Source organism: Triticum dicoccoides, chromosome 2A (genome assembly GCF_002162155.2).
Source record: "Triticum dicoccoides isolate Atlit2015 ecotype Zavitan chromosome 2A, WEW_v2.0, whole genome shotgun sequence".
NCBI classification, from domain to species: Eukaryota; Viridiplantae; Streptophyta; class Magnoliopsida; order Poales; family Poaceae; genus Triticum; species Triticum dicoccoides.
In genome coordinates, this window is record NC_041382.1 from 488,975,034 (window position 1) to 489,001,957 (window position 26,924).

Genomic DNA, 26,924 nt, shown 5'->3' on the forward strand with positions numbered 1-26,924 from the left:
TGTGGTTGTAGAGGTCGTTGCCGCTGGATGAACAGGACCACGATCGAGCCGGTTGGGGGTGGATGAACAGGACCCCGTGGAGGGCTGGAAGAACAGGACCTCGTGGAGGGCTGGTTGAGTAGTAGAACCTGGAGGGTTGGATGAACAGTAGCCTGTGGAGGGGTGGTTGAACATGACCCTGTGGAGAGGGCCTGTGGAGGAGTAGCCGGTGGAGGAGCGGTGGAGGCCGGATGAACAGGAGCCCGTGGATGAACAATCGCAGGTGGAGGCTAGAGGAACAGGAGCCCGTGGAGAACAATCGCATGTGGAGGCTGGAGGAGGTCGATGGTGGATGAACAATAGCCCGTGGAGGCTGGAGGAGGTCGACGATGGAGATGAACGGTAGCCCATGGAGTCCCATTTTCCAGTACGCTGCACCCCTCCCGATGAACAAGACCCCTGTTTCGACCGTAGCGCTCCAACACAAGTCCGTTTCCTCCATTTTGCGGTATGCCACACCCCTCCCGATCAGCAGGACCCTGTTTCGACCATAGAATGTCCAAGAGAAGTCTGTTTGCTCTGTTTTGTGGTAAACCAGACCCCTCCCGATGAACAGGATCCCGTTTCGACCGTGGCCGGTCGAACACAAGGCCGTTTCCTCATTTCTGTGGTACGCCAGACCCCGTTACGGTTGTTCCGTCCAAGTCGGTTGGCTCCCTATGAACACGACGCATTCCGACCCAGTCAGTTGCCTCCCGATGAACATGACGATGTTTCTCCGTTCCGACCCAGCCGGTTCGCTACCCGATGAACAGGACGCCATTGCTATCGTCCGTTGCCTCTTCATGTACACAAGCCCATATATATGAGTGAGTACGCACTCGAGACCCCACCCGTATGTACGTACATGGCCGTATTTTTTGCCATGTGGCTGTACGTATGTGTACAGGACTTAGATGGGACTGCGTGAACTACTATGTAGGGTGCTCTACAACGACACATGCCGCTACTTACTCAACCACGGTTCTTACTTGCAGAGAGACCAATTGACCAGTATGTGCGTACACATTCGCGACCAGACAGACAACGCTACATATGCTCTGACCGGGTGCGTCCCAGCGGCCAGGGAGTATAAGGACGCACTTCCTTGCGTGTGAAGATATAGCTGGTCGGTCCCAGCTATCAGGGAGAGGAATCATTTTTATTTTGCGAGTAATAAGGAGGCACTTCCTTGTGTTTGAAGATGTAGGTGGTTGGTCCAGCTGTCAGCCTCACCGCCTAAAGTCCTCTTCCGATGGCTGTCCTTCGTTGACCACATTGACCACGCCGCACCGAGAGCACCAAGGGGTGGACGACGGCGAGGCCTAAGAAGGGAACGATGCAGAGCCGGGGAAGACACAGCAGTGGATGCCCACGCGGAGGGGAGTATGTGGGTTGACTGCTTCGGCTGTGATGTGAGGCTGCCGTTGCCAGAGAATAATAAGAGTTGTGGGTGAGTATAGAGGAATGGCATGGCCAGCGGTGGCTGCACAGCCGGACATGGGAGGCAGGAGTAGGCGGCACAGCCGGCGCTGGTTTGGGCGGCTGGAGCAAGAAGACCAGAGGTTGAAGAAGCATGACGGCCGTTGGATGCACATCGTATGGTAACTGAAGCTAGAATTGTTTATATTGACTAAGTTGACAAAGCCCTTGGTATGCGTCAACTTAGTAGGCCCACAGGTCAGCCTCCGAAATGGTGCATCCCAGATGCCAGCGAGAGGAATCATTTTTTGGGCGGCTGAAGCAAGAATATCTGGGAATGAAGAAGAAGCACGCATCCGTTGGATGGACATCCAACGGCCAGTGCTGCTAGAACCGTGTGTTTACCATAAGTTGACAAAGCCTTGCATACGTGTCAACTTAGTTTTTTTGGGGGACGCGTCAACTTAGTAGGCCCACAAGTGTGTGGCAGAGAACATATAGCCCACTTGTGATTTGTAAGAAAATGTATAACCCATTTTTGAATTCAAATGGAATTTATGATAGCCCATTTATAGTTTGTTAAAAGTACAACCCATTTTTTAACTAGGACAACAATTAATAATTTCAACCAACCGCTCAAAACATAATTCAATAAAACTTCCCACATTTTGATTGGATCTGAAATATATTTATCCCAAAATTTCTAGTCAGATTAAATATAATTTCAAAATAAATCTGTATTACGTAAAAATCCAATGAAATATTGCGCACGCAACAAGTAATGAAATTAAAATTTTCAAAATCCAAAAATAATATTTTTTTAAAAACTAATTATGTGTTTGGTGCTTTTTTATATAGTTATTGCCCAGTTTTATAATCACATCCCATTTATTATTTCTTAAAGCCCATTTTATTATTAAGCCTAATGCATCCCTCCTAGGAAAGATTGGAAGCCCAACGGGACGAAGAATAACAAATTGACCTGCATATTGTGTACAACTGGCGACCCTGTTGCATTGCTGATGTTCAAAAAAAGGCATGTGTAGTACAGTACAACTTTACATGGCTACTCAGCCCACATTCACTGACGCCGGAAAGGCCCAAACAAGGCTTTTGTACAACTTTTTGAAGTCGCTGAGCTCAACTAAAAACTTAAGAAAAAAGTTAGAGTATAGTCGAACCTAATTAAAACTTGTCACGAGCGAAAAAATAATTCAACGGGTCCCACTTGTGTGTGTGTGTGTGTGTGTGTGTGTGCGTGTGTGTGTGTGTGTGAGAGACCCATTGGTCGATGCTCGAAATACATCATTCAGCCATATGCATTGCTGATGCTCAGTAAAAACTTATATAGTTGACATAATCATATATAACATCATACTAGCACACTGAACTTGCACACAAAAATTTAATGCAGGCGGCAGAATCAGGGTGGAAGCAGTGGATCGCAACGAGTAGGGCTATGTTGAAACCAATGAACTTGTACATAATGGTTCATCGTCTTTATCAATGACAGGGAAATATCTTGAATGTTGTGCAAAGAAAACAGACAAACAACACAATAAGTTTTGCTAGCACATTAAGTTGACGTACAACCCTGTCGAAAAAACGTTCAGGTACAAAAATAGAACATGTCACAATAAAATGTACTCGCACATAAGTGCTTCACACCCATAGCTCGGATTTAACTAGTATTTGACAAGATTCAGTTGCTACCTCAAATTAGAGCACATCTAGGCAGCCAACCCTGCCTCATCTCCCAAAGAAGCAGTGGCCTCCGCCGCGTGATGGAGTAGGCCCTGTGCCATCCATCGTTCCGAGCAACACGGGGAAAGTCTGACGTTGACAACATTGTCGACGGACCCTGGCACCAGCGGCGGTGGCATGACTTTGTTTGATGGATGGACCACTTCTTCAACATGCATGAACACTCGATACAGGTAGGTCCCTAACATGGTCCGCGGCGGCCTTGGTGGCGACGAATAGTACAACCCCTGTTCCTGCACCAGTATCTCAACAACAATCACCTTCGGTACGGTGGACGGCTTCTTCATCCATGCCATAACCGTCAAAGCCCAGCTGTCTGGAGGAACAAACATACTTAAGAGCTCACCTCCAAGGTTGTTGATAAGCTCATTCATGGACTCACTGTTCCAAGCACGTCGAGGCATGCCATGGAAGGTAAGCTTTGTTAAAAACTCAAGCTCAGAGGGCACCGAGCCCCATCCTGGGTGCCACCGATCAAAGCTCACTAGAGCGCCATCGTAGAACAAACACCAGGAAAATTCGAACACACGACTGCACTCGAAAGTTGTCTAGAACCTGATGAAGAAATCAGCCGATGGAGGACAGACTTTGACGAGGAAGTCACTTATTTGGATGCCGTGCGCTATGCCAAGAGCTTTGATAAGGTTGTCCGGCGAGACGGGAGGAAGGTCGCCGTTGATGGTTACCATTAGCACTTTGCCGGCTGATACGTCTCCAACGTATCTATAATTTTTGATTGTTCCATGCTATTATATTATATGTTTTGGATGTTTAATGGGCTTTAATATGCTCTTTTATATTATTTTTTGGACTAACTTATTAACCGGAGGCCGAGTGCCAGTTTCTGTTTTTTCTGCCTATTTTAGAGTTTTGCAGAAAAGGAATACCAAATGGAGTTCAAACGGAATGAAACCTTCGCGATGATCTTTCTTGGACCGAAACCAATCCAGAAGACTTGGAGTCGAAGTCTGGAACTCCACGAGGAAGCCACGAGGTAGGAGAGCGCGCCCAGGGGGATAGGCGCACCCCCACCCTCCTGGGCCCCTCATAGCTTCACCGACGTACTTCTTTCACCTATATATATATTCTCTTATACACTAGAAACATCAGGGAGAGCCACAAAACTACTTTTCCACCGCCGCAACCTTCTGTACCCATGAGGTCCCATCTTGGGGCCTTTTCCGGCGATCTGCCGGAGGGGGAATCGATCACGGAGGGCTTCTACATCAACACCATTGCCTCTTCGATGAAGCGTGAGTAGTTTACCACAGACCTTCGGGTCCATAGTTATTAGCTAGATGGCTTCTTCTCTCTCTATGATTCTCAATACAAAGTTCTCCTCGATGTTCTTCGAGATCTATTCGATGTAATACTCTTTTGCGGTGTGTTTGTCGAGATCCGATGAATTGTGGATTTAGGAACAAGATTATCTATGAATAATATTTGGTTCTTCTCTAAATTCTTATATGCATGATTTGATATGTTTGCAAGTCTCTTCGAATTATCGGTTTAGTTTGGCCTAGTAGATTGATCTTTCTGGCAATGGGAGAAGTGCTTAGCTTTGGGTTCAATCTTGCGGTGTCCTTTCACAGTGATAGTAGGGACAGCAAGGCACATATTGTATTGTTTCCATCGAGGATAAAAGATGGGGTTTATATCATATTTCTTGAGTTTATCCCTCTACATCATGTCATCTTGCTTAATGTGTTACTCCTCTCTTATGAACTTAATACTCTAGATGCATGCTGGATAGCGGTCGATGTGTGGAGTAATAGTAGTAGCTGCAGAATTGTTTCGATCTACTTGACATGGATGTGATGCCTATATTCATGATCATTGCCTTAGATATATTCATAACTATGCACTTTTCTATCAATTGCTCAGCAGTAATTTGTTCACCCACCGTAATACATGCTATCTTGAGAGAAGCCACTAGTGAAACCTATGGCCCCCGGGTCTCTTTCCTATTATATTACATCTATTTTATTTACATCACATCTTGTTTACTATTTTGCAATCTTTACTTCCCGATCTATACAACAAAAATAGCAAAAATATTTACTTTACCATCTCTATTAGATCTCACTTTTGCGAGTGAACATGAATGGAATGACAACCCCTTTATCGCGTTGGTTGCAAGGTTCTTGATTGTTTGTGCAGGTACTAGGTGACTGGTGCATTGTCTCCTACTGGTTTGATACCTTGGTTCTCAAAACTGAGGGAAATACTTACACTACGTTGCTGCATCACCCTTTCCTCTTCAAGGGAAAACCAACCCAAGCTCAAGAGGTAGCAAGAAGGATTTCTGGCGCCGTTGCCTGGGAGATCTATGCCAAGTCAAGACATACTAAGTACCCACCATAAACTCTTCTCACTCGCATTACATTATTTGCCATTCGCCTCGCGTTTTCCTCTCCTCCACTTCTAAAACAATTTTCGAAAACCTTTGCTTTTTCTTCGCCCCTCTTCCGTTCGTCTCTTTTCGCTTGCTTCTTGTGTTCTTGGGTATTAGTGTGCCTGTTTACTTAGATGGCTCTGCCAAAAAACGTTGGTACTCACCTTAGAAGGTTGGAAGAAATTGAAAACAACGTTAGAAGCTTTATGTCTTTGGAATTTGAGCATAATAATTTCTTCAGAAATGAGCTTAAAGAACAAAAAAGTTTTATGGAGTACATGAATAAAGAGCTTGATGATATGTCTGAAGAATTTTATGGTTTGAAATCTCAGTTTGCTCATCTTGAAATTTAGTAGGACAAATTTTGGATAAGCAAGCCACCTTAGTTAATAAGATGGCGGCTAAACCTGAAGATCTAGATGATAATAATGATGAAGATCTAAAAGTGATTGATGTGACTCCTATTAAATCTTTTTTTCCAATATGAATCCTGATAAAGATGGGACTGGAGATGAGTCAAGTTTAGTTAAAAGGCGTCCCATTGATTCGGAGTTTTTAGATCTTGATGCAAAAATTAATAAAAGTTGGATTGAAGAGATCAAAACTTTACATAGCAATGAACCCACTATTTTGGATTTCATGGAATTTAAATATGATAATTTCCCTTTGATAGATTGTATTTCCTTGTTGCAATCCATGTTAAATTCTCCTCATGCTTATAATCAAAATAAAGATTTTGCTAAACATATCGTTGATGCTTTAATGCAATCCTATGAAGAAAATTTTGAACTAGAAGTTTCTATCCCTAGAAAACTTTATGATGAGTGGGAACCTACTATTAAAATTAAGATTATAGATTATGAATGCTATGCTTTGTGTGATTTGGGTGCTAGTGTTTCCACGATTCCAAAAACCTTGTGTGATGTGCTAGGTTTCCGTGAATTTGATGATTGTTCTTTAAATTTGCATCTTGCAGATTCCACCATTAAGAAATCTATGGGAAGGATTAATGATGTTCTTATTGTTGCAAATAGGAATTAGGTGCCCATAGATTTCATTGTTCTTGATATAGATTGCAATCCTACATGTCCTATTATTCTTGGTAAACCTTTCCTTAGAACGATTGGTGCTATTATTGACATGAAAGAAGGAAATATTAGATTCCAATTTCTGTTAGGGAAAGGCATGGAACACTTTCCTAGGAAGAAAATTAAATTGCCTTATGCATCTATTATGAGAGCCACTTATGGATTGCATACCAAAGATGGCAACACCTAGATCTATTCTTCTTTTTATGCCTAGCTAGGGGCGTTAAACGATAGCGCTTGTTGGGAGGCAACCCAATTTTATTTTCGTTCTTTGCTTTTTGCTCCTGCTTAGTAATAAATAATTCATCTAGCTTATGTTATGATTCTGTTTTTATGTTTTAATTAGTGTTTGTGCCAAGTAAAGCCTTTAGGATCTTCTTGGGTGATAGTTGTTTGATCTTGCTGAAAAAACATAAACTTTTACGCTCATGAAATTGATTTTCATTTTTTACCAGAGAGCCATAAAATATCTACTCCACTTGAAGTAGATCAATGTACAAATTGCTCAGGCCGTCCTAATTTTTCAGAATTTTTGGAGTTATAGAAGTATTCAAAAGTTACAGATTGCTACAGACTGTTCTGTTTTTGACAGATTATGTTTTTGTATGTTGTTTGCTTATTTTGATGAATCTATGAGTAGTACCGGGGGGGGGGGTATGAACCATAGATAAGTTGGAATAGAGTAGGTTTAACACCAATATAAATAAAGAATGAGTTCATTACAGTACCATAAAGTGGTGGTCTATTTTCTTATACTAACGAAGCTCATGAGATTTTCTATTGAAGTTTTGTGTTGTGAAGTTTTCAAGTTTTTGGATAAAGATTTGATGGATTTTGGAATAAGGAGTGGCAAGAGCCTAAGCTTGGGGATGCCCAAGGCACCCGAAGGTAAAATTCAAGGACAACCAAAAGCCTAAGCTTGGGGATGCCCCGGTAGGCATCCCCTCTTTCGTCATCGTCTATCGATAACTTTGCTTGAGGCTTTATTTTTATTCACCACATGATATGTGTTTTGCTTGGAGCGTCTTGTATTATTTGAGTCTTTGCTTTTTAGTACCACAATCATACTTGTTGTACACACCTTTTGGGAGAGACATGCATGAATCGGAATTTATTAGAATACTCTATGTGCTTCACTTATATCTTTTGAGCTAGATAATTTTGCTCTAGTGCTTAACTTATATCTTTTTAGAGCATGGTGGTGGTTTTCTTTTATAGAAATTATTGATCTCTCATGCTTCACTTATATTATTTTGAGAGTATTTTAGAACAGCATGGTAATTTGCTTTGGCTATAAAACTAGTCCTAATATGATGGGCATCCAAGATGGGTATAATAAAAACATTCATATAAAGTGTGTTGAATACTATGAGAAGTTTGATTCTTTATGATTGTTTTGAGATATGAAGATGGTGATATTAGAGTCATGCTAGTAGAGTAGTTGTGAATTTGAGAGATACTTGTGTTAAAGTTTGTGATTCCCGTAGCATGCACGTATGGTGAACCGTTATGTGATGAAGTAGCAGCATGATCTATTTATTGGTTGTCTTCCTTATGAGTGGCGGTCTGGGACGAGCGATGGTCTTTTCCTACCAGTATATCCCCCTAGGAGCATGTGCATAGTACTTCGTTTCGATAATTATAGATTTTTGCAATAAGTATGTGAGTTCTTTACGAATAATGTTGAGTCCATGGATTATACGCACTCTCACCGTTCCACCATTACTAGCCTCTCTAGTACCGCGCAAATTTCGCCGGTACCATAAACCCACCATTTACCTTCCTCAAAACAGCCACCATACCTACCTATTATGGCATTTCCATAGCCATTCCGAGATATATTGCCATGCAAATTTCAACCGTTCCGTTTATTATGACACGCTCCATCATTGTCATATTTCCTTGCGTGATCATGTAGTTGACTTCGTATTTGTGGTAAAGCCACCAATCATAATTCTTTCATACATGTTACTCTTGATTCATTGCACATCCCGGTACACCGCCGGAGGCATTCACATAGAGTCATATTTTGTTCTAATTATCGAGTTGTAATTCTTGAGTTGTAAGTAAATAAAAGTGTGATGATCATCATTATTAGAGCATTGTCCCAGTGAGGAAAGGATGATGGAGACTATGATTCGCCCCACAAGTCAAGATAAATAAAATAAAAAAGAGGTCAAAAAAGGAGAGGGCCCAAAAAAACAAAAAAAGAGAGAAAAAGAGAGAAGGGACAATGCTACTATCCTTTTTCCATAACTGTGCTTCAAAGTAACACCATGATCTTCATGATAGAGAGTCTCTTATGTTTTCACTTTCATATACTAGTGAGAAATTTTCATTATAGAACTTGGCTTGTATATTCCAATGACGGGCTTCCTCAAAATGCCATAGGTCTCCGTGAGCAAGCAAGTTGGATGCACACCGACTTAGTTTCTTTTTTGAGCTTTCATACATTTAGATCTCTAGTGCATCCGTTGCATTGCAATCCCTACTCACTCACATTGATATCTATTGACGGGCATCTCCATAGCCCGTTGATACGCATAGTTGATGTGAGACTATCTTCTCCATTTTGTCTTCTCCACAACCATCCCTCTATTCCACCTATAGTGCTATATCCATGGCTCACGCTCATGTATTGCGTGAAGATTGAAAAAGTTTGAGAACATCAAAAGTATGAAACAATTGCTTGTCTTGTCATTGGGGTTGTGCATGATTAAATATTTTGTGTGATGAAGATAGAGCATAGTCAGACTATATGATTTTGTAGGGATAGCTTTCTTTGGCCATGTTATTTTAAGAAGACATGATTGCTTTGTTAGTATGCTTGAAGTATTATTGTTTTATGTCAATATTAAACTTTTGTCTTGAATCTTTCAGATCTGAACATTCATGCCACAATAAAGAAAATTACATTGATAATTATGTTAGGTAGCATTCCACATCAAAAATTCTATTTTCATCATTTACCTACTCGAGGACGAGCAGGAATTAAGCTTGGAGATGCTTGATACGTCTCCAACGTATCTATAATTTTTGATTGTTCCATGCTATTAAATTATCTATTTTGTATGTTAAATGGGCTTTAATATGCTCTTTTATATTATTTTTGTGACTAACCTATTAACCGGAGGCCCAGTGCCAGTTTTTGTTTTTTCACCTATTTTAGAGTTTTGCAGAAAAGGAATACCAAACGGAGTCTAAATGGAATCAAACCTTCGTGATGATATTTCTTGGACCAAAAGCAATCCAGAAGACTTGGAGTCGAAGTCTGGAACTCCACAAGGAAGGCACGAGGCAGGAGTGTGCACCCAGGGGGGTAGGCGCACCCCCCACCCTCATTGGCCCCTCGTAGCTCCACCGACATACTTCTTTTGCCTATATATACTCTTATGCCCTAGAAACATCAGGGAGAGCCACTAAACCACTTTTCCACTGCCGCAACCTTCTGTACCCATGAGATCCAATCTTGGTGCCTTTTTCGGCGATCTACTAGAGGGAGAATCGATCACGGAGGGCTTCTACATCAACACCATTGCATCTCTGGTGAAGCGTGAGTAGTTTACCACAGACCTTCGGGTCCATAGTTATTAGCTAGATAGCTTCTTCTCTCTCTTTGATTCTCAATACAAAGTTCTCCTCGATGTTCTTGGAGATCTATTCGATGTAATACTCTTTTGCGGTGTGTTTTCGAGATCCGATGAATTGTGGATTTATGAACAAGATTATCTATGAATATTATTTGGTTCTTCTCTGAATTCTTATATGCATGATTTGATATCTTTGCAAGTTTCTTCGAATTATTGGTTTAGTTTGGCCTACGAGATTGATCTTTCTTGCAATGGGGGAAGTGCTTAGCTTTGGGTTCAATCTTGCGGTGTCCTTTCCCAGTGACAGTAGGGGTAGCAAGACACGTATTGTATTGTTGTCATTGAGGATAAAAAGATGGGGTTTATATCATATTGCATGAGTTTATCCCTCTACATCATGTCATCTTGCTTAATGCGTTACTCCGCTCTTATGAACTTAATACTCTAGGTGCATGCTGGATAGCGGTCGATGTGTGGAGTAATAGTAGTAGACGCAGAATCGTTTCGATCTACTTGACACGGATGTGATGACTATATTCATGATCATTGCCTTAGATATCTTCGCAACTGTCGGTGTCAAAACCGGCGGATCTCGGGTAGGGGGTCCCAAACTGTGCGTCTAGCCCGGATGGTAACATGAGGCAGGGGACACGATGTTTTACCCAGGTTTGGGCCCTCTTGATGGAGGTAAAACCCTACGTCCTGCTTGATTAATATTGATGATATGGGTAGTACAAGAGTAGATCTACCACGAGATCAGAGAGGCTAAACCCTAGAAGCTAGCCTATGCTATGATTGTTGTTCGTCCTATGGACTAAAACCCTCCGATTTATATAGACACCGGAGAGGGCTAGGGTTACACAGAGTTGGTTACAATGGTAGGAGATCTACATATCGTATCGCCAAGCTTGCCTTCCACTCCAAGGAAAGTCCCTTCCGGACACGGGACGAAGTCTTCAATCTTGTATCTTCATAGTCCAGGAGTCCGGCCGAAGGTATAGTCCGGCTATCCGGACACCCCCTAATCCAGGACTCCCTCAGTAGCCCCTGAACTAGGCTTCAATGACGATGAGTCCGGCATGCAGATTGTCTTCGGCATTGCAAGGCGGGTTCCTCCTCCAAGTACTTCATAGAAGATTTTGAACACAAAGGTAGTGTCCGGCTCTGCAAAATAAGTTTCCACATATTGCCATAGAGAGAATAATATTTACACAAATCTAATATGCTGACGTATTCCGTAGCGGGACATGACACCACGGCCAAGTCTTTATTCGAATCGTTTTATTGTTCTACCTCAGCGCGTTTAGCGAGGCGGTTTCCTTGGCACGTCTTGTTAAAGTAGAGATCATGTCCCCTTATTCCGGGATTCTCATCAATATGGGCGTGGTTAACCCAACCATACCCGTTGGTATATTTTCTCGATCAAAGGCGAGTCCCAAACGGTCACGGGGAAGGCCCTTGGTATTCAACCTCTTATATAGAGACCAAGGCCTTACTCCTTTCTTTCAATCTCAACGAGTTCGCCCTTCACCTCGAGTTCCAACACCCAAGGCTCCAAATTTCAGGCGCTTCGGACCTTCGAAAATGTCCGGTTCCGACCTTCGAGGCCGATGGATGCCCTCCTCCGTCACGGAGGAGGACGTGCTAAAGTTGAGAGAGGCCAGGTTCTTGACGGGCAAAATCTCGCATAGGCTGCCTGCTCAAGGGCAGGTCATTGCCACTCCCAAGCCCGGTGAGAGTGTGGTGTTCATGTCTTACTTCCTTCGGGGGCTAGGCTTCCCGACGGATCCCTTCGTGAGGGGGCTCATGTATTATTATGGGTTGGAATTTCACGACTTAGCCCCGGAGTCCATCCTCCATATTTCCTCATTCATCGTTCTGTGTGAAGCCTTCCTCCGTATCACTCCTCACTTCGGACTATGGCTCAAGACCTTCAAAGTAGAGCCGAAGATGGTCGAGGGACGGCACGCGGAGTGTGGAGGTGCTCTTATAAGCAAGAATGCTGGTACTCCATGGCCCGAGGGCTCTTTTCAAGAGGAGTCCAGCTTATGGCAACGAGAGTGGTTTTATATCACCACTACCGGGGCCCCTAAGTGGGTGGCGCCACCTCCCTTTCGCTCGGGTCCCCCGCCACAACTGGCGTCGTGGGTCAATACGGGGCGGGACTGGGGGCCGGCAAAGGATGTGCCCCTGTTGCAGGGCCACATCCGAGATCTCTTAGAAAGAGCCATCAGTCTGGTCGTGGTGACGCAGGCTATGTTAATTCGCCGAGTACTGCCCTGCAAACGTCGCCCCTCTGCCTGTGGGAGTTCAACCCGGAGGGACCACGAGTTCTCCAACATTTTCTTGGCATGACACCCATGGAGATGTACAAATTGTTCTTCGGACCACAAGAAGTGTGTCCGGATTCTACGGAGGACGCAGGTCTAAGCTGCAATCGTCCGGATACTCAAGTAAGTAGCTTGTGCCCGGACTCGCTATCCGTATATCTATCATAAAATTGCTCCTAAAAGAGTTATCCTTTAAACAGGAGTGGATAGCGAAAGCAAAGCTAATCAGGTGTCCAGCCCCCCTCCCCGAGACTACGCCGGGTCCCGTGCTAGTCAGGATGTTGGAGGTTGTGCCTTCAAAGGGAAGCGAGGGAGGGGAGAAGGGAGCTACAACCTCCTCAAAGGAGGTTGTCCGGAAGGGAGGAATCAAAAATTCCTCTCCTCAGGGGAAGAAGAGGACCGCCTCTGAAGACCCGGAGACCATGGCCTGAAAGAGGGGGAAGAAATCTTCGCCAGAGGGTCCTGTGCTGGGGGAAACTTCGGCCGAATTATGCCCTCAAGAGGATCAGCCCTCCACCGAGCCATAAGTAGAGAGGAGTTTTCTTTTTAAGAAATGAGAGGAATCCCTGCTTTGTATCCGAGAAAAGTAATCGGAAACTTACCTTGCAGCTCGGACCTTAGCCCTTCTCAGCAGAGCTCGTCTTCGGGGGAACTTCTTCCAGAGACGATGGAGAGCGGAAAGCCTCCCCCTGCCGTACCGCCTTGCGAGGCGGGCGACCCTGAGGTATCGTCGCGGAGGGTTTCTCCGAATCCGACGGGGCCGGAAGGTAGTCATATGGCCCCCCAAAGCCCTCCGCGTCCAGCCTTCAAAAAGGGCCATCGGACGAGTCCTGCGCCGTCTGGTGCGCGGTCGGAGGAGCTGAAGGATCTGCTAGGGCAAGCATCTATCTCAGAGGAGCACCGTGCATTGATGGGCACGGTGATTGAGAGGATTTCATCCGCGGAGAGCGGATTGCACGAGGCCGTCAGGAGTTTACTGACAAGTTTTGAGGTACGCGAAATAATGTACCCTTTTTGGACAGTTGCGCATAAATAAGATGCGCCCTGTGTAGATAGTAGCCCCTGAGACTCTGTGTGTTGTCAAAAGTGACGGCACACAGAGGATCATAATCCCAGGTATAATATGCCGCCTTTATATGTTGGTGGCGAAGTGTCTGGCAGCCAGCCGGACTGACGGATTTGCAGAGCTAAAGCGGCAACTTGACGTGGCAGATGCCGACATCGCGTTTGTCAACATGCGGCTTGACGAGGCACAAGGTATATAATTCCTTCGACGGTGCTTGGTAAGAGGAGCTTTATGCCAGTATCTTACAATGTGTGCGCTTGATGCAGATGGTGTTGCTGCCATGGAAAATCTTCGGGCGGAACTTGCCTGAGCCAAGGAGCAAGCCAGGAAAAGTGATGCGGCTGCCGGAAAGGTAATTGAAGAGCTGAAAGCCGAACAGGCTGCTCACTGCCGAAGCAAGAAGGAAATGGCCGAGATGGCCGTGAGGCTAAAGAACGCTGCTGACCGTTGCAAGCTTCTTGAAAAAGAAGATCGGGTGGAACGGACGGACCTGAAGAAGGCCGTTGCCGATGCCAAGGATGCTCGCTCTGCGATGAGAGCTATGAAGGAGGAGCTGCGTCAGGCCGGAGAGATCGTGGCTGGAAAGCCCTTTATGCTACGGAGGAAGTTCTGTGATCCTAAACATGCTCCGTTAGACCAGATGTGGAGTACGGAGGACACCTATATGGATTTAGCAGCGAGTGCCGCAGATGCGGCCGAACACTTCTGAGATCAAGAAGATCGCGAAGTGGAAAAGCTCTTCTGGTCGCAGTTCCACAATCCAGAGCGTCCACTGTCCTTAGCCGATCGTTTGGCCGAATGGGCCGAGCTAAATAGGTTGTCCGGACTCGCCATGAAGTATGTCATGAGTCATTTGTGGCCAGAGAGGCCAGAGCCAAAAAGTTATTTCAACTTGGTGCAATAGTTCCTTGGTGGGGCACCACATATTAATGCGATGAAGAGGTCAGCGTGCATAGAGGGTGCGCGGATGACTCTTGCCCGTGTCAAGACATACTGGGCGGAAATGGAAGCCATCGCTGTTGCATCCCCAGACTCGGATGGAAGCCGAGTACCTGCCGAGCACTATTTTCAGGAAGTTCTGCAAGGTGCTCATTTAATAGAGACGCAGTGCTCGAAGGATACTATATTCGAATAGCATATATTATTTGTAAAACAATATTTTGATAAGTTGTGGAAGCTTTTTATACTTGTGCCTGCAAGTATTATTATACCTCCTGTGCGGCCGTTTAACATATATATATATATATATATATATATATATATATATATATATATATATATATATATATATATATATATATATAATCTAAAAGATGGCAGTCGTCGGCTTCAGCCCCCACGCACATAATGCGGGGGTGTTTGCAGAAGGCGCATTTTCACACTTGACCCAACATCTTGGTCCTACAAAGGAGGTGATAGCGCAGCGAACTAGGCAATCGGACTATGATGCTTTATCACTTTCACTTAGCCATAGGAGTTTGACAATGAGGCTACTTATATAGCCCCTGGTGGCGCCTGCCCTCGCCTGAACTCGGGGCGTGTATGTCCTGGCCGGGAAACGGCCCTCCGTTAATGCGGAGGAATCCTAAAGATTCCGGTAAGTCATCGAGTGGTTGACCAGTCTCACGCTATATCATGACAGTCAGTTTTCGGCTTTCTCTACTAAGGTGCTTGCCTGGCCGAACCGGGGAACAATCGCAGTAGTTCTCCTGGTGCCGCCTTAGCCGATAGAGCAGAACATAAGGCAGCAAAACACAGGAGCTGGGCAAACCCAACATTTGACCAAAGACATGATTCGGAGCTGATGCATATAAGGCCAAACTCGCGACGCCGAACACTCCCTAAGGTATTCGTCTTTATGAGGGCGGGTGGGATAACGCCCTTAGTAATAAGCCCCTAGTGTCCAGGTACGCGCAAAATTCTAACGTGGCCACATGCCAAAACGCCAGCCTCCTCCTTGGTTATATCAAGAAACCAGGGGATGTGTATCAACAAGAGACAGTAAAAAAGGTGTACGCAGGGTCTTAATCTGAAAAGAATCCTTGGAATGGGTCCCTGCTGCACGTCTGCGCCTGGACGGGCGTAGCACGGTGTTCATCCGTAAAAGAGAGGAACTTAGTTAAAGAAAGATCGTGCCGAACATAAGTTATACTAAATAAACGAAGTATAAATCGAAATGGGTAAAATTGAGCTTTATTGTCTCTTGTTTTATATGCGCGGAGCCCCTAGTACAGGGGTACACGGCTATTAAGCCTTTATCAATTGTATGTTTATGCCGGACTCGTCTAGCCATGTCCGTGGTCTTGACGACCTGTTTAGATGCTTTGGCTGGTGAAGCCACTTTATTGTGGGGCTGGCAAGGCAGCCGCACTGTTTTCCGCGCGGGGGAAACACTCAATGTTTTCCCTTTAACGAGATGATGCCTCATGGACCGGGCATCTTAAGTGTAAGAGATGCATAACACGGTATTGCGTTAAAGCGGGTGAAAGCTTCACGTCCCAGCAGTGCTTGATAGCTATGTGAGAATGGGGCGATGTGGAAAGTTAGCTGTTCGTGACGGAAGTTATCGGGGGAGCCGAACATAACTTCTAGCCGGAGAGAACCCATACAGCGGGCATCCGGGCATGGCGTTACCCCTTGAAAGGAGGTTTTGCTATGGCGAATTTTTGTTGGGTCTATCCCCATGTTGCGGATTGTGTCCTGGTATAACAGGTTTAGACCACTGCCGCCGTCCATCAGGACATTTGTAAAGCGGAGTCCGCCTATTATTGGATCTAATACCAAGGCAGTCCGGCCTGCGTTCCGGATACTTCTAGAGTAATCCTGATGGTCGAAGGTGATTGGTTTTAACAACCAATGGCGAGACCCCTTTGGGATAGGCCGTACAGCGCGTATCTCTGGTGGCGCCGTTCTGTTTGTCATGTGAAGTTAGTTTACTGTTTTGACTTCTTGTGGGAAATCATTTTGTTTCCTGGTGCTCTGCTTGTGGGGTTCGTCGTCGTCCTCGCTCGGTGTGTCGAGCCCCTTGTGTTCAGCGTTGAGCCTGCCGGCTTGCTTGAAAACCCAACAATCTCTGTGGGTATGGTTTGCAGGCTTCCCGGGAGTATTGTGTATTTGACATATCTTGTCCAAGATTTTGTTTAAGTTGGATAGCTCGTCCCTCTTATCCTTGAGGGGCGGCTTTCTCTGATTCTGCTGCGAGCTTTTGAATCCGGCGTTGACCGCCGTGCTCTTTGGGCTGTTTCCCTTATTCTGGCGCTGGTCCTTGCTGCGTCAGGGTTTTCCGTTTCCATCCCTAACTTCGGATGTACCTGGGTCGCTGGTGCTACATCTTGCCAACCAGCTATCCTCTCCTGCGCAAAAGCGGGTCATGAGGCTTGTTAATGCAGCCATTGTTCTTGGCTTTTCTTGGCCGAGGTGTCTGGCGAGCCATTCGTCTCGAACGTTGTGCTTAAAAGCTGCTAGGGCTTCGGCCTCCGGACAGTCGACTATCTGATTCTTTTTGGTAAGAAATCTCTTCCAGAATTTTTGGGCTGACTCTCTGGGCTGTTGAGTTATGTGACTGAGATCGTCTGCATCTGGAGGGCGGACATAGGTCCCTTGAAAATTTGCCCGGAAAGCATCCTCATGCTCTTCCCAACTTCCAATGGTGTTTTCGTGAAGGCTTTTGAGCCAATGCCGGGCTGGCCCTTTAAGCTTGAGGGGTAAGTATTTTATGGCGTGGAGGTCATCTCCTCTGGCCATGTGTATGTGGAGGATATAATCCTCGATCCAGACCCTAGGTCTGTTGTTCCGTCGTACGCCTCTATGTTTACGGGCTTGAATCCCGCTGGAAATTCATGGTCCAGCACCTCATCGGTGAAACATAGGGGGTGTGCAGCACCCCTGTATTTGGGTGTGCCGTGATGTTCGGATATTTGTTGTGTTGCATTGCTTACTAGAGCTTGCTTTCTTGGCCCGTATATAGCTCTGGCTGGGCCGTCTTTTTGATGCGGATCCTTTGGTGGATCGCGTGTTGGCCTGTGTGCGGCGCCGCTTGCCGCTCCATGCTGGCCATGCGGTCGTCCATCCGACCGGATGTCTTTCATATTTTTTGACTGCGGGGGCTCTAAGGCCTCTTCCTCAAATTCAGGCAGTAGCTTTCGCTTTGGATAGCTTTTTGTGCGGCAACTGCCGGCATATTTATCTGCGGTGTTGCGTACTTTGCTCCATCTGATTCTGAGTGCATCTTCCGCAGTTTTTAGCTTCTGCTTCTGCTGTTTCAGGCTAGCGCAGTGGCGATGAGCCTTTTGTGGAGGTTCTTCTGCTCCATGAGTTTATCCGGTGTAAGGTCGTCCAGACTGTTGTCTTCGCCGGGGACGGGCTGTTCGGCTTGTTTATCCAAGTTGCCCTGTTCGGACGCTTCCTCGAAGGCATGGTCGTCGTCCGTCGGCTCGTCATGCTCTATGGCTGGATCTGTATGGCTGCTGTCTCTGTCGAGGCAGGGCTTTGAGCGGCGCTTACGTCGCCGCTTTGATTGCTTTTCGAGTGAATGATTCCTCGTTGCATCCCTGTGTTCCTTGTTGTCGCTTCCTTTGGGTGTGTCCACCATGTATACATCATGAGATGAGGTGGCTGTCCAGCGCCTTATAGGTGTTGGTTCATGTTCGTCTCCTACGTCGTCGTCCATACCGTCGATGTCTTCGGAGTCGAAGTCGAGCACGTCGTTTAAATTATCGACAGTGGCTACGAAGTGGGTGGTGGGTGGGCATCGAATTTCTTCGTCATCCACATCCCAATCCTACCGGTCATAGTCCGGCCAGGGCTCTCCTGATAAAGAGAGAGACTTTAGTGAATTCAGAATATCACCGAAGGGCGGGTGCTGAAAGATGTCCGCGGCGGTGAACTCCATGATCGGTGCCCAATCGGGTTCGATCGGTAGGGGCGCAGAGGGCTCGGAGTCAGGAGAGGAGTCCGGCTCCTTGGAGTCACGGGCTTCGCAGAGAATAGGGCTGGTGTTCGGCTCGATCGTTGTACAGATTGCATCCCCCTAGGCGGTGTCCAACCACCCATCCTCGATTGGTGTGATTGGCCCCGAGCTAGGGGTCGAGGCGGACACAGGTGCGGTCTCCAGGGCGCTGTTCGGCGGGAGAGCTAAATCATGCCTATCGTGACAGTGCGGCGCGCTCGGCTGTGGCTCGAATCCATCGAAGATCAAGTCTCCGCGGATATCGGCCGTGTAGTTCAAACTTCCAAATCTGACCTGATGGCCAGGGGCGTAGCTTTCGATCTGCTCCAGATGACCAAGTGAATTGGCCCGCAGTGCAAAGCCACCGAATACGAAGATCTGTCCGGGGAGAAAAGTCTCACCCTGGATCGCATCGCTGTTGATGATCGAAGAAGCCATCGGGCCTAGAAGTGACGTCATAGAGAAACTCTCAATGAAAGCACCAATGTCGGTGTCAAAACCGGCGGATCTCGGGTAGGGGGTCCCGAACTGTGCATCTAGGCCGGATGGTAACGGGAGGCAGGGGACACAATGTTTTACCCAGGTTCGGGCCCTCTTGATGGAGGTAAAACCCTACGTCTTGCTTGATTAATATTGATGATATGGGTAGTACAAGAGTAGATCTACCATGAGATCAGAGAGGCTAAACCCTAGAAGCTAGCCTATGGTATGATTGTTGTTCGTCCTATGGACTAAAACCCTCTGGTTTATATAGACACCGGAGAGGGATAGGGTTACATAGAGTCAGTTACAATGGTAGGAGATCTACATATCGTATCGCCAAGCTTGCCTTCCACGCCAAGGAAAGTCCCTTTCGGACACGGGACGAAGTCTTCAATCTTGTATCTTCATAGTCCAGGAGTCCGGCCGAAGGTATAGTCCAGCTATACGGACACCCCCTAATCCAGGACTCCCTCAGTAAGTATGCACTTTTCTATCAATTGCTCGGCAGTAAATTGTTCACCCACCGTAATACATGCTATCTTGAGAGAAGCCACTAGTGAAACCTATGGCCCCCGGGTCTCTTCCCTATTATATCACATCTCTTTTATTTACATCGCATCTCGTTTACTATTTTTCAATCTTTACTTTCCAATCTATATAACAAAAATACCAAAAATATTTACTTTAATATCTCTATTAGATCTCACTTTTGCAAGTGACCGTGAAGGGATTAACAACACCTTTATCGCGTTGGTTGCAAGGTTCTTGATTGTTTGTGCAGGTACTAGGTGACTTGTGCGTTGTCTCCTACTGGATTGATACCTTGGTTCTCAAAACTGAGGGAAATACTTATGCTACTTTGTTGCATCACCCTTTCCTCTTCAAGGGAAAACCAACGCATGCTCAAGAGGTAGCACCGGCAAATTGGTCGCCAAGCGCCGCCATGCCACTGTTGAGCGACAGCACACAGCGCCCGAAGGCAGGACGGACCTCAGGATCTCCCACTCAGAGATCTGCGTGGATCGGTGACATGATACCGCTCTTGAGTACATGGAGTACAGGATGGGGATTTGGGGGAACTGGAGATTCTAGAGGTGGGGGAGGGGCGGGCGATTGGGGATGAAAAGGTAGCATGAATTTTGAACACGCGCCAATATGCTCTCGGAGTGCAATCTCACGAAAACACCGGTGGCGCCCACATCTCGGCCAAAGAGTTCATATTCTTTTTTTGACAGCCCGACCATTTTTGTGTGTGGATCTTTTGAGAGCCTGACCTGAGAGTCACAATTGACCTGCTTGGCATTCCATTACTACTCAGCCCATATTCAATGACACCTCACTTGCCCAAACAAGTGTACATCATCGAAAAGACAATAAGCTCAAATTATAACTTGAAAAAAGGAGATATACTATGAACACTGGAGAATGGTGATGCCCTCATTTAGCCCACCAGCAGTTCGAGACAATAAATAGTTTGAAACAACGATATATACATCATTCGAACACTAACTAGTGGCTATTACTGGCATAAACAGCAAGACATGATAGTTCATAAGAAGTCTTGCTACACCACCAAAACGCACCCATCTGCATCGCTCAGACTCAGGTGATCCAGACGAGAATGACATTCTAAATAGAGGCAACTATTACATAATAAGAGTGACATAGACGAGGATGACCAAATGACAAGGAATATGGATAACAAAAGACAGAACTACCCATCCAGAACAAGCAACAAAGACGACAAGTCATTCGAAGAGGGATGATCCAACACCATCATAATTTGCAGCCCCGCTTCAGCCATCAATGATCCGGAGACACCAGTACTCCACCCTTTCGATGAAATAGCCCAATTACCTATCAACCTATAGGCTTGAACCACATCACTGCCTATCGAACTCGACACAACCAAGGATCAAAGTTAATCAAGATGCCTTTGTCATTCTCACCTTCTTTTGGCAGCAGGTTGTATCGTTGACAATCAGGGGAGTTTGCTCCTGAACTCCTAGGGCTCGCTGTGTAGACATAGTTTTCCATAGAAAATAGAGCCCGTCTGCCATCAAGGTCCTTGCCAATGGTGATCTCCTGGTTAATCGGATAATTGAGTCTAAGAAACAGAGAGTGTGAACCAAGGCAGTTTACCCGCCTCCAACTCAAATATCCTGAAGGCCCCATCAAGCTGGTATCCTGCTCATAGATGTAACAGACACTGTCCAGATACTCATGTATTTCACGGTGCTTGTACACAGTGGGTTTTTTGCAATATAACTTTTCCGGTTCATGTGTGCGAATGATCATCTGTCTTTTGCCGTCGTCTGATCGAGTGAGGAACTAGTTGTGCTTCCCTGTTTTTTCCAAAGGTGGTGTGATTACAAAGGGTAGTAACTGTAGGGACACTGCATCATATAAAAAAGGACAGGCATTGTTAATGTAAGATCAGCATTGTTCAGAGTATGAGTAGGATAATGCAAGAAACAACATTGATATGTCCCTATTGGAACTTGTCGGCGTCCTGGGAACGGGGATACCCAGATTTGCCTGCCTGCGGCCCGCGGCGTGGCTCCACCAGCGGCCCCGTACAGCCCATCTTCACCAGCAAACACTCAAGACCCTCGTGAGGGGCCAAGCCTCATGAGGCAGACGACGCAAGATCTCCTCGGGGGCGGCCTCACCAGGCCGACTCGCGAGGGGCGGAGAGATCAAGGCGAGGGACTCCTCGCGAGGTCCCTGTGATGTAAGCCATGACGAGAAAGGCCATTTGGGTGCCAACATGCACAGTGTCCTCGTTTCCTCTTTGGTGCTAAAGGGGGCAAGCGCGGGCGAGGAGTCCCGAGGCATCAGGCAAAGGTTTCCATATCGGTGCAACAAGACCAAGACCAGCAGGACGGTAGGATGGAGGTCACTGTGGAGCCCAAGACGGCGTCACCACCAGAGCCTTTGGCAGGCGAAGACCACCTTTAGTCAGGATAACTTGTACTAGTTGTCTCCCTTCGAATTTGGCCATTGTGGGATCCCTTCCCGTTCAATATTTGGGAAGAGGACCAGGGCCACTATAAATAGGACTAGCCACCACCATAGTGGAGGGAGATCATCCGATCGAGACCAGAATCCAGGATCCAGATCATCCAGATCATCCTCAACCACACAAGCTCACCAAGCACAAGGGCACCTCTCCTCAGGTGGCTGTTCTTCCCTTGTAACTGTTCATCCTCAACCCGAGAGGCAATCCACCACACCACACTGGAGTAGGGTATTACACCACATCGGTGGCCCGAACCAGTATAAACTCTTGTGTCTTTTGTTGTTTGGGTTCGTCGAGCTAGGCCGTGAGATCATGATGTGTGTGAGCTAGAGGGGAAGAGATCTTCGTACACACCCCAGTGTTTGAACCTCAAGGGTTTGGCCGAAACCCGAAATCCGACATTTGGCACGCCATGTAGGGGTGCGCTGAAACTTTCCCCTTTGTCAATCCGCGCTTCGCCACTCCACCAAGTTCATGGCCGACGCTCGTCAGGCCCGCGCTGAGCGCCGGGCCGCTCTCGCCACCCGTGTCACTCAGACAGCCCCTGTCGGTGGGCCTCCCCGCCGTTCTCTGTCACCCGCCGTCAATGCCGTTACCGGCCTGGTGGCAAACGAGCAACAAGCTTCCTCACTGACCCGTACGTGCGGCGAGACGGCCGTACCGCCACCCCGTCGCTGACTCCGGCCGGCTCATCGTCTCACGCCCACCGCGCTGCTCATGGCACGCGAGCTCCTGCGTTATCGCCCGGTCGATGACCTCTACGAGGACTGGTTGGACCGCATCGCCCAGCTCGTCAGCACCGTCGGGGGCTCTCTTGCACCATCCCTCTCGCTGCCTCGCCCGCCCCCGGCTGCAGGAGACGTGGGTCACGGAGCGCCTCCGCCCCGTCTGCATCAAGACGGCGCCCTCACGTTGATACGCACGTGTCATCGAGTGCCTCCACCCCCTCCGCGTCAAGACGGCGTCCTCGCCCCAAGATGTGCGGTCCCGCAGCGTGATCCACCGTGCTGTGTACCCGCGAACGAACAAGGGAGCTGTCAAGAGGTTCCCCGGCACAAGAAAACGCTCCACTGCTCCCAACTCCGCCACGTCAGGATCGGTTGCCACAGCAGGGCCATGCACCACTTGCCGTGGTGGCGCGAGGACACCAAGATCAAGCTCCGCCTCCACAACGGGCCCCGGTGGCCACAGCAGGCAGCCCCGCCTTCACTCCTGAGCTGCATAGCATCTTCTGGCCAGGCAAGTTCAAGCCAGATCTGCCTCCTCGCTACAACAACACCCCCGACCCTGCGGAGTTCTTGCAGCTCTATGAGCTCAGCATCGAGGCGGCCAATGGCAACGAAGAGTTCATGGTGAATTGGTTCCCCATGGCTCTCATGGATGGCGCCCGCTCATGGCTCCTGATCCTGCCCCCGGGCTCGATCTCCTCCTGGGGTGAGATGCGCGACCGCTTCGTCGCCAACTTCCAGGGCACTCGTGACCGCCCCCCGACCGCGGGTGACCTGCGCCGCATCAAGCAACAGCCGGGAGAGACCCTGCAGAAGTACATCCAGCGCTTCAATAGCATGCGCCTCAACATCCCCAAGGTGATGGACGAGGCCATCATCTCAGCGTTTTCCGATGGCGTCCACAACATCAAGATGAAGGAGGAGCTCGCCATCCACGAGGAGCTGTGCACGACTTTGTAGTTGTTCAATATAGCAACCAAGTGTGCAAGATCCCGAGCGTCTCTCCCTCCTCGAGCTCCCTGCTGCGGGTCTAGAGGAGAAGAAGGCCAAGGTCAAGGACGTGAAGCGCAAAGGGGTGGCCGTACTCGCGGCAGAGCCAGACGCAAAGCGCGGCCGAGACCTTCCCTAGTCGTCCAAGGGCAGCCGTACGTTCTGCGCCTTCCACAACGTGCGCAGCCACAACACCAACGATTGTCAAGAGCTCAGGGCCATCCGAGATGGACGCTTCGGTCGACACCCCGAGCGCAACGACCGGGGCTACGGCCGAGGAGGTGGACGAGCTGGAGGATGTTGGGACGACCACAGGCCCCACCAGGAGTGGTGCGACCAGCCTTGCGAGGACCGCTGGCAGGATCAGCCTTGTGAGGGCGCCTAGAGGGTCCAGCCTCACGAGGACCATCCTCAGGGAAATCCTGGTCTCCTTCCGTTGCCGCCACCACCAAGGAGGAACGACAACCTCCAATAGGATGAAGGGGCTGGGGGCTTCCAGGAGCCACGCGCCATCGCCTGCATCTTGCGTGGCGCTTAGGCCCCAGCTTCCTAGCACATCTTCAAGCAGTTCACTCGCAAGGTGAATGCAGCCCTCCCCAAGCTTGAGGCTACGCGCCCGCTTAGATGGTCCAAGTACACCATAACCTTTAGCTCGGCGGACTAGCTCAAATGCACGGCAACCGCCGGCATTCTCCCAATGCTTTGTTCACTCGTCATCAGCATTGTCCAAGTCACCAAGACCCTCATCGACTGCGGCGCAGGGCTCAGTGTCCTATCCGTCGAGACGTTCGATAGCCTTCAAGTGCCATAGGATCAGCTCCAGCCCACCAAGTCTTTTTGAGGAGTGACTGATGGATCTACCACCCCGATAGGGCAAGTTCATCTCCTTGTCACGTTTGGTCAGTGCGACAACTACCACACCGAGCTCGTCGACTTCGACGTCGCCCACATCCGCCTACCGTACAATGCCATCCTCGGGTACCCAGCTTACCCAAATTCATGGCAGTCACCCACCATGGCTACAATGTCCTCAAGATGCCGGGAAGCGGTGGAAACATCATAGTCCCCTGCGAAGAAAGAGACGTGGTTTGATCCCTCGAGCACGCCTTCCAAGCTGCAGCAATCGGAGACCCTGGCAGCTCGTATGTGCAGTACCCTCCTGAGGCCAGCCACAAGAAGAAGAAGCAGCTACCCCACACTGGGCCTCAGGGGAGCGGTGCCTCCAGCGGTGCCACCTTAGGATCGGCGCCCATGCCTGGGTCGCCTCCCTCCCTCGCATAGGGAGGCGCGCCCGGCGCTCTACTCGGGCAAGGCTCGGGGGCTCTCTTCTGGAGGGCCTCAGACCTAGCTAGCATCACGAGGGAGGCACTCGGGCACCACGTGGAGGCGTGCTTCGCGACACGTTTCCCTCAGGAGGGCACCGAGTAAGGAGCGCCCGGTGCTTAGGAGTTCATCGTCAAGACCATTCAGGAGCTTCAGGAAGCAAGGGCAGTACGCGGCGACCACCGCCCACCTGGTGTAGCTCCCCACCCGACCGAGGGTGGTGAGCTACGCATCTGCATCGACATCCTAGGGCTGAACAGGGCCGCATCTCAGGAGCGCTTCTCGCCTTCGTGTGCTGGGTGGTGTGAGGGTCCACCTCACAGCTACGTTCGCATGTCGTTTGGCCTACCGAGCGTGGCAGCCTCCTTCTAGCGCAACATGCAAAGCATCCTAGTAGGTCAGGAGCCCATGCATCACGCAGTCCTGGTGGAGATAGAGACGGTCCTCGAGGAGCCGCCTGGACCCTCAGGGCCTCCCGAGGCTCAGGGTCTCCGTGGCTCGTGAGGAGCAACCCCTTCGCCAAGTGTCTTCAGCTACCCCAACACTCCTTCGACAACCAAACTAGGTGACATTTTCCAAGTTTATTTAGCTGGGAGCACCCTCGGGCTGCATCATTCCCAGACCGCATGGGTCTGTCCCTGCGGAATGTATCCACTTGCATCTTTAGTTCACCCAGCTGGGGGCGCCCCTCGGGCTGCATCATCCCCAGACTGGTCGGGTCCGACCCAGTGGCATGTATCATTCTTGCATTTACCTAAGCTAGTTCATTTTTCATGCATAATCTATCTACGGTTATCACCTTCTCGATAGTCACCCACCATGGGAGCCGCGCGCCGATCATCTTTCTTTAGGATCCTTCACATAAGAAGGCTAGGCACGGCGTCTGTGCTCGGGCCCGTCCCTGCGGCGTCGATAAATCCAACGACTGAGCTCTGTCTGGCGGGCCGGCCCCGTTCACGTCACCTCCTGGGGTTGTTGGTGCTTGGGCTTCTCGTGCGATAACCTCAGGAAATTCATTCGGCGCACGTTTCCTAACCATCTTGCAGGAACTCCACAGCCATGAAGAACCAAGACCAGGCGCAACCCGCCTTGAGGTAGGGCCTCGTGAGTCCCGCGCTGGCTCACGAGTGCCCAGACACACCTCGTCTAGCCCTACCGTGCAAGCCACATGTCAGGGCAGGGCTATTGAGGGATTCCTGGATTAGGGGGTCCTCGGACAGCCGGACTATATATATTGGCGAGACTGTTGGACTATGAAGATACAAGATTGAAGACTTCATCCCGTGTTTAGGTGGGACTCTCCTTTGCGTCGAAGGCAAGCTTGGCAATTCGGACATGTAGACCTCCTCCCTTGTAACTGACTCTGTGTAACCCTAGCCCCCTCCGACGTCTATATAAACTGATGGGTTTAGTCCATAGGACAAGAACAATCATAATCATAGGCTAGCTTCTAGGGTTTAGCCTCTACGATCTCGTGGTAGATCAGCTCTCGTAATACTCATATCATCAAGATCAATCAAGAAGGAAGTAGGGTATTACCTCCATCGAGAGGGCCCGAACCTGGGTAAACATTGTGTCCCCCGCCTCCTGTTACCATCAGCCTTAGACACACAGTTCGGGACCCCCTACCCGAGATCTGCCGGTTTTGACACCGACATTGGTGCTTTCATTGAGAGTTCCACTATGCCGTCACGATAAAGGCTTGATGGCTCCTTCGATCATCGGCAACGATGCGACCCAGGGTGAGGTTTTTCTCC